Genomic DNA, 9,191 nt, shown 5'->3' on the forward strand with positions numbered 1-9,191 from the left:
GACTGCACACCATGATCACATGTAAATGTAGGTGAACAATTGCCATTGCTTGTTATCAACAAGTCTTTACCCAACAAAACTTTCGGCGATATTTAATGACAATTTAATTATTTTAATGAACTTGTACAAGTTACTGTGCATGTTTTTTGCACAAATGTTGGAATGTTAATGTATATTTACGTTTATTACTTTGCGACTCTTGACACTACCATTTCCCCCTCCAAACTGAAGAGAGTTCAAGTGCTACCAGTGGTCAAGCATGATGTATTCAGAATGGACATGACTTTAATCAACCGATAGATGGCGCAACATTGTTATCACAAATGTTGGGTCAATCTGCCAAGGGTGGAGAGGAGGACAGTGAATCGTAACACATTGGCTAGCAAAAATGACTAAGGGGAGGCTCATTCTTAAACAGGTTATTTAAAATTTAAGTCAACAACAGTTAACCAATATCAAATGTCTGAAATCTACAAAAAATAGTCAAATCAAAGTGTATTTATCAAAGTTGTACACAAGTGGAACATGTAAGAGTGTTGTTTTTTTTTAAAGATAACATGTGTTAAGTTATTTATAGTAAGGTCGGTTTGAAAGGGGTTTAAAGTTTCAAGCATGACTGAATGTAGGTAGTTTATAGTCATTCTAGCCATTGCAGTTAAAGTGACCAGTGGCACTTTTCCAAATAAATAATATAATTAATTTATATTATTTATTTTCAGATTTGTTGACCATTAATTTGCGGTAACCAGTTCCAGCTGAGAATGTTCGGTGTATTTACACAAAAAACATTGATTTAATTACACATATAAGAGAAATAAAATGGGCACTTGTCTTTGCAAGTGGCGTCTTTCATGTGAGAGTTTGTGGTTATTTGGTAAATATTCTATATTCGTTTGAGTTTACGAATTAGAATTTCACAGACTAGAACTGAGATAAACACACGAACTAGTCTTTGTGCGTCGACAGGATAAAAGTCCCCGGAGCTACGTGCAAATACCCTTGCATATATCCAAGTCTATTGGGTCACCTTTGTAGTTTGGTTGGAAGGAGAAACGTGTGGTGTCAACCCGGTCTTTTTGAAGGTCGAATGTCATCTGACTTTCTACAAGTTTTGGTGAGCACATGCAAAGAAAAATCAGTTTGCAGTAATGTTTGTGTTTTGAAAATTTCCCCTGTACTGAATTTGGTCTATATCAAGCATGAGACCTTTGTCAAAAATGAATACTTGATGATGATGACGATGCCTGATTACATGACGTCTTAAACATGTTAATGACTTTATAAAAGTTATATTTTACATTCGGTTATGGTCCACTTTTTCTGTTATTGATACATTGACACAAAAGCTATCTATGTTTCTCGCGACATTTGATTGAGACATTCCAAATGTCAAATAACGTCAAAAATAGTTATTGAGATTAATATATTCCATTATACGGATACAAATGTATTTTGCAACAAAAATATTATTGACAGCTTTTGTCGGAAATAGAAATGTAAAATTTTACTAAAATCATGTCAAACTGAAATTTTAAGTCATCCTTTACTTAACGTTAAAGTTTTGCAAAGTTACAAGTCTTGTTAAGACTTCATTTTTATGAAAATAATATTATAACCGAGGTTCAAGGTAATCTTTCTATGGAAACATAATGTATATCTAGTCCTTAAAAAAATATCTTGTTTAATGAAAATCTAAATTTTAAACGTTTACAAATAACTTATTGAAGAAGAAAAAATAATATGCCTTACAGGCTTTATATATTCTGAATGAAATATTGTCCTCAGGCTAACGTCATCGTCCAAACATGCAAGGGCTTTAAACCCTCATCATCATTAATCTTAAAGGTAACAATTTTATCTTTTCAGTGATATATCATTTAGCCATGTGTTTGATGGCTGCATTTATTTATTTGTTTTGGTGTTTCTGCCGCTGTTCTAGGAGACTTGTTTTAGTTAATATGTTTGCAATAGTTCGATAATCTCCATAACAAAAGTGTAATAAAAATGCTATTGAAGATGAATATCATTTTATTTTAGAATGTGATAAATATAACGACATCAGATGTAAATATATAAAGAGTTATTACTATGAGAGACCATCTACTTTTAAATTAGTACAACTGTTATCTGTACGAAATGTCAAAGAGCTAAACAACCTTGGAAAATATTTATTTTCTGCAGAAAAAGCATGTTATTCAAATGTTTATTTTTAATTTGTCTATATGTCATACTCAGCTTAACTCTTTTATTAATTTGTAAAATTTGTGTATAAATGTTAAATTATGCTGTATATTATCTATTGGATATTTATATACTGTAAATCCAATAAGCTGTATTTGCTTACGGAAATAAAGTATTATTATTAAATCTATTCATAATTACAGTAAGATACATTTAACTTATTTAAGTTGTAACTGATGACGCGTGCAATGCTTAAAGATCATGTCATCCTACACAAATATTTTTTATTTTGGTTACAAACAGGGTCTTGTTCTGTATTTTTTTTTTATATGGAATTTGCGATTTTTATGTGATTATTTCAATGATCTCATATGGAATATAAGACGTCAATCACCACCAGCATTGACTTCAACAAAATACTTTGAGTAAGTTTTAAACAGTATTATATGACAAAAGAAGCATATAAAAAAAAATTCAACCTATGATGAATATCGTGAAAAATAAATATACTTCACTTGTTTCAATAATGAATTTAAAATCTTTAACGATGAGTCGGTTCTTTATTTGTATATATTTCATCTTCAAAATTCGATCTTTTTTTGAGAAACTGCCATTTTGTTAGCGAAAAAAAGGAAAAAAGGAAATAAACTTTAAAAAAGCAAGACGACGTATCAATGAAGAAATTAACGAAATATTTTTTTTATTGATAATTAGATGCAAAACGAAAATAACAAAAAACTGGGGATCTAAGGTGATTCGGCAAATTAAGCACATTCTTCTCCACTTGTGGCTTCGTCATGTTTCTCTTTGAAAGGATACGTTATTATATGGTGAAATGTCTCATTCAATTAGGTCACAATCGAGGTAATAATATTTGTATTTGTAACTATCAAATGTATCAAATGAAATGAAGCTAATTAATCAATTTCTAAATGTTGTAAATAGCATTATGTTTTATTATTTTTCAAAATTAAAAGGTGGGATTTGAAGCAACTGAAATTTTTGTGACCATAATCATAGAATTGGTTGACAATATTTTACTTTTGTCTTCCCCTGGGCATATTTAGTTGGAATTGTAATCAATGTCTTTAAGTTTCACAAAGTAATATCACGTAGTATTGAGAAAGCATACTACGTGATATTACTTTGAATAGCAATCTGAATAAAAAAGCTCAACAAATATTCTAAACGTATCATTCTGTCTCATTAACATTTGTTTTGGGGTAATTGCTACAAGGAAAACAACACCTATAGTAGTAAATTATACAGTTTTTGTCAGTATTAATCTGATTTATGATCAGCCTGACAAATATTTCCTTAAACAACAAACTAAAACTGACGAAAAATTGAAAAGTCAATTTGAAATGTCTTCAAATTAAATCGTATTAGAATTTATGGAGAAATGTTTTTAAAGATATTTAAAGTTCATGGATTTCGATCACAATCTGAATAACACACAAGATAAATAATTTAGAAAAGTATACATTTTGTATTTAATTGGCAATAGGGATACCGTACCAATTTATCAAGTTTAGTCATTTTTAACGAATTGGTGGTGTTTGTTCTAATCTGCTGGAAGTTACTTTATAAATGTCTAATGTTTTGATGGTAAATTACAGTCCCTTATGTGGATAGAGTTGTTTGCTCACAGACATGTTTAACCCCGTCATATTATTTCAGTGCATGTCTTCACTCAGAAACTTGCAACTGCTCTTTAACGCCTCTTCAGTAAGTCATAAACCAGTAACTCCTCATAAGATATATTTAACTTCTTAAAGTTGTAACTGATGACGCGTGCAATGCTTAAAGATCATGTCATCCTACACAAATATTTTTCATTTTGGTTACAAACAGGGTCTTGTTCTGAATCTTTTTTTTATATGGAATTTGCGATTTTTATCGTGATTATTTCAATGATCTCATATGGAATATAAGACGTCAATCACCACCAGCATTGACTTCAACAAAATACTTTGAGTAAGTTTTAAACAGTATTATATGACAAAAGAAGCATATAAAAAAAAATCAACGTAAGATGAATATCGTGAAAAATAAATATACTTCACTTGTTTCAATAATGAATTTAAAATCCTTAACGATGAGTCGGTTCTTTATTTGTATATATTTCATCTTTAAAATTCGATCTTTTTTTGAGAAACTGCCATTTTGTTAGCGAAAAAAAGGAAAAAAGGAAATAAACTTTAAAAAAGCAAGACGACGTATCAATGAAGAAATTAACGAAATATTTTTTTTATTGATAATTAGATGCAAAACGAAAATAACAAAAAACTGGGGATCTAAGGTGATTCGGCAAATTAAGCACATTCTTCTCCACTTGTGGCTTCGTCATGTTTCTCTTTGAAAGGATACGTTATTATATGGTGAAATGTCTCATTCAATTAGGTCACAATCGAGGTAATAATATTTGTATTTGTAACTATCAAATGTATCAAATGAAATGAAGCTAATTAATCAATTTCTAAATGTTGTAAATAGCATTATGTTTTATTATTTTTCAAAATTAAAAGGTGGGATTTGAAGCAACTGAAATTTTTGTGACCATAATCATAGAATTGGTTGACAATATTTTACTTTTGTCTTCCCCTGTGCATATTTAGTTGGAATTGTAATCAATGTCTTTAAGTTTCACAAAGTAATATCACGTAGTATTGAGAAAGCATACTACGTGATATTACTTTGAATAGCAATCTGAATAAAAAAGCTCAACAAATATTCTAAACGTATCATTCTGTCTCATTAACATTTGTTTTGGGGTAATTGCTACAAGGAAAACAACACCTATAGTAGTAAATTATACAGTTTTTGTCAGTATTAATCTGATTTATGATCAGCCTGACAAATATTTCCTTAAACAACAAACTAAAACTGACGAAAAATTGAAAAGTCAATTTGAAATGTCTTCAAATTAAATCGTATTAGAATTTATGGAGAAATGTTTTTAAAGATATTTAAAGTTCATGGATTTCGATCACAATCTGAATAACACACAAGATAAATAATTTAGAAAAGTATACATTTTGTATTTAATTGGCAATAGGGATACCGTACCAATTTATCAAGTTTAGTCATTTTTAACGAATTGGTGGTGTTTGTTCTAATCTGCTGGAAGTTACTTTATAAATGTCTAATGTTTTGATGGTAAATTACAGTCCCTTATGTGGATAGAGTTGTTTGCTCACAGACATGTTTAACCCCGTCATATTATTTCAGTGCATGTCTTCACTCAGAAACTTGCAACTGCTCTTTAACGCCTCTTCAGTAAGTCATAAACCAGTAACTCCTCATAAGATATATTTAACTTCTTAAAGTTGTAACTGATGACGCGTGCAATGCTTAAAGATCATGTCATCCTACACAAATATTTTTCATTTTGGTTACAAACAGGGTCTTGTTCTGAATCTTTTTTTTATATGGAATTTGCGATTTTTATCGTGATTATTTCAATGATCTCATATGGAATATAAGACGTCAATCACCACCAGCATTGACTTCAACAAAATACTTTGAGTAAGTTTTAAACAGTATTATATGACAAAAGAAGCATATAAAAAAAAATCAACGTAAGATGAATATCGTGAAAAATAAATATACTTCACTTGTTTCAATAATGAATTTAAAATCCTTAACGATGAGTCGGTTCTTTATTTGTATATATTTCATCTTTAAAATTCGATCTTTTTTGAGAAACTGCCATTTTGTTAGCGAAAAAAAAGGAAAAAAGAAAATAAACTTTAAAAAAAGCAAGACGACGTATCAATGAAGAAATTAACGAAATATTTTCTTATTGATAATTAGATGCAAAACGAAAATAACAAAAAACTGGGGATCTAAGGTGATTCGGCAAATTAAGCACATTCTTCTCCACTTGTGGCTTCGGCATGTTTCTCATTGAAAGGATACGTTATTATATGGTGAAATGTCTCATTCAATGAGGTCACAATCGACGTAATAATATTTGTATCTGTAACTTTCAAATGTATCAAATGAAATGAAGCTAATTAATCAATTTCTAAATGTTGTAAATAGCATAATGTTTCATTTTTTTCAAAATTAAAAGGTGGGATTGGAAGCAACTGAAGTTTTTGTGATCATAATCATAGAATTGGTTGACAATATCTTACTTTTGTCTTCCCCTGAGTATATTTAGTTGGAATTGTAATCAATGTCTTTAAGTTTCACAAAGTAATATCACATAGTATTGAGAAAGCATACTACGTGATATTACTTTGAATAACTTCTGAATAAAAAAACTCAACAAATATTCTAAACGTATCATTCTGTCTCATTAACATTTGTTTTGGGGTAATTGTTACAAGGAAAACAACACCTATAGTAGTAAATTATACAGTTTTTGTCAGTATTAATCTGATTTATGATCAGCCTGACAAATATTTCCTTAAACAACAAACTAAAACTGACGAAAAATTGAAAAGTCAATTTGAAATGTCTTCAAATTAAATCGTATAAGAATTTATGGAGAAATGTTTTTAAAGATATTTAAAGTTCATGAATTTCGATCACAATCTGAATAACACACAAGATAAATAATTTAGAACAGTATACATTTTGTATTTGATTGTTAATAGGGATACCGTACCAATTTATCAAGTTTAATCATTTTCAACGAATTGGTGGGGTTTGTTCTAATCTGCTGGAAGTTACTTTAAAAATGTCTAATATTATGATGGTAAATTACAGTATCTTATTTGGATAGAGTTCTTTGCTCACAGACATGTTTAACCCCGTCATATTATTTCAGTGCATGTCTTCACTCAGAAACTTGCAACTGCTCTTTAACGCCTCTTCAGTAAGTCACAAACCAGTAATTCCTCATAAGATACATTTTACTTATTAAAGTTGTAACTGATGACGCGTGCAATGCTTAAAGATCATGTCATCCTACACAAATATTTTTTATTTTGGTTACAAACAGGGTCTTGTTGTGTGTCTTTCTTTTTATATGGAATTTGCGATTTTTATCGTGATTATTTTAATTATCTCATATGGAATATAAGACGTCAATCACCACCAGCATTGACTTCAACAAAATACTTTGAGTAAGTTTTAAACAGCATTTTAACGTTGAGTCGTTTGTGTTTTCTCTTATTTTTGAGGTATTGAGATAAGACGTGGCACGGTACTTGTCTATCCCAAATTCATGTATTTGGTTTTGATGTTATATTTGTTATTCTCGTGGTGTTTTGTCTGTTGCTTGGTCCGTTTCTGTGTGTGTTGCGTTTCGGTGTTGTGTCGTTGTTCTCCTCTTATATTTAATGCGTTTCCTTCGGTTTTAGTTTGTTACCCCGATTTTGTTTTTTGTCCATTGATTTATGAGTTTTGAACAGCAGTATACTACTGTTGCCTTTATTTATATATGACAAAAGAAGCATATAAATTTTTGTTTACCTAAGATGAATATCGTGAAAAATGAATATACTTCACTTGTTTCAATAATGAATTTAAAATCCTTAACGATGAGTCGGTTCTTTATTTGTATATATTTCATCTTTAAAATTCGATCTTTTTTGAGAAACTGCCATTTTGTTAGCGAAAAAAAAGGAAAAAAGAAAATAAACTTTAAAAAAAGCAAGAGCACGTATCAATGAAGAAATTAACGAAATATATTTTTTATTGATAATTAGATGCAAAACGAAAATAACAAAAAAACTGGGGATCTAAGGTGATTCGGCAAATTAAGCACATTCTTCTCCACTTGTGGCTTCGTCATGTTTCTCATTGAAAGAATACGTTATTATATGGTGAAATGTCTCATTCAATGAGGTCACAATCGAGATAATAATATTTGTATCTGTAACTATCAGATGTATCAAATGAAATGAAGCTAATTAATCAATTTCTAAATGTTGTAAATAGCATAATGTTTTATTTTTTTCAAAATTAAAAGGTGGGATTTGAAGCAACTGAAATTTTTGTGACCATAATCATAGAATTGGTTGACAATATCTTACTTTTGTCTTCCCCTGGGCATATTTAGTTGGAATTGTTATCAATGTCTTTAAGTTTCACAAAGTAATATCACGTAGTATTGAGAAAGCATACTACGTGATATTACTTTTAATCCACCATTTTCTACATTTGAAAATGCCTGCACCAAGTCAGGAATATGACAGTTCTTGTCTATTCGTTTTTGATACGTTTTGTTATTTGATTTTGCCATGTGATTATGGACTTTCCGTATTGATTTTCCTCTGAGTTCAGTATATTTGTGATTTTACTTTTTGAATAGCAATCTGAATAAAAAAGCTCAACAAATATTCTAAACGTATCATTATGTCTCATTAACATTTGTTTTGGGGTATTTGTTACAAGGAAAACAACACCTATAGTAGTAAATTATACAGTTTTTGTCAGTATTAATCTGATTTATGATCAGTCTGACAAATATGTTCTAAAACAACAAACTAAAACTGACGAAAAATTGAAAAGTCAATTAGAAATGTCTTCAAATTAAATCGTATTAGAATTTATGGAGAAATGTTTTTAAAGATATTTAAAGTTCATGAATGTCGATCACAATCTGAATAACTCGCAAGATAAATCATTCAGAACAGTATACATTTTGTATTTAATTGGCAATAGGGATACCGTACCAATTTATCAAATTTAGTCATTTTCAACGAATTGATGGGGTTTGTTCTAATCTGCTAGAAGTTACTTTAAAAATGTCTAATGTTATGATGGTAAATTACAGTCCCTTATGTGGAGAGAGTTGTTTGCTCACAGACATGTTTAACCCCGTCATATTATTTCAGTGCATGTCTTCACTCAGAAACTTGCAACTCTTCTTTAACGCCTCTTCAGTAAGTCACAAACCAGTAACTCCTCATAAGATACATTTAACTTATTAAAGTTGTAACTGATGACGCGTGCAATGCTTAAAGATCATGTCATCCTGCACAAATATTTTTTTATTTTGGTTACAAACAGGGTCTTGTTCTGTATCTTTTTCTTTATATGGAATTTGCGAT

Source organism: Mytilus trossulus, chromosome 14 (assembly GCF_036588685.1).
Source record: "Mytilus trossulus isolate FHL-02 chromosome 14, PNRI_Mtr1.1.1.hap1, whole genome shotgun sequence".
NCBI classification, from domain to species: domain Eukaryota; kingdom Metazoa; phylum Mollusca; class Bivalvia; order Mytilida; family Mytilidae; genus Mytilus; species Mytilus trossulus.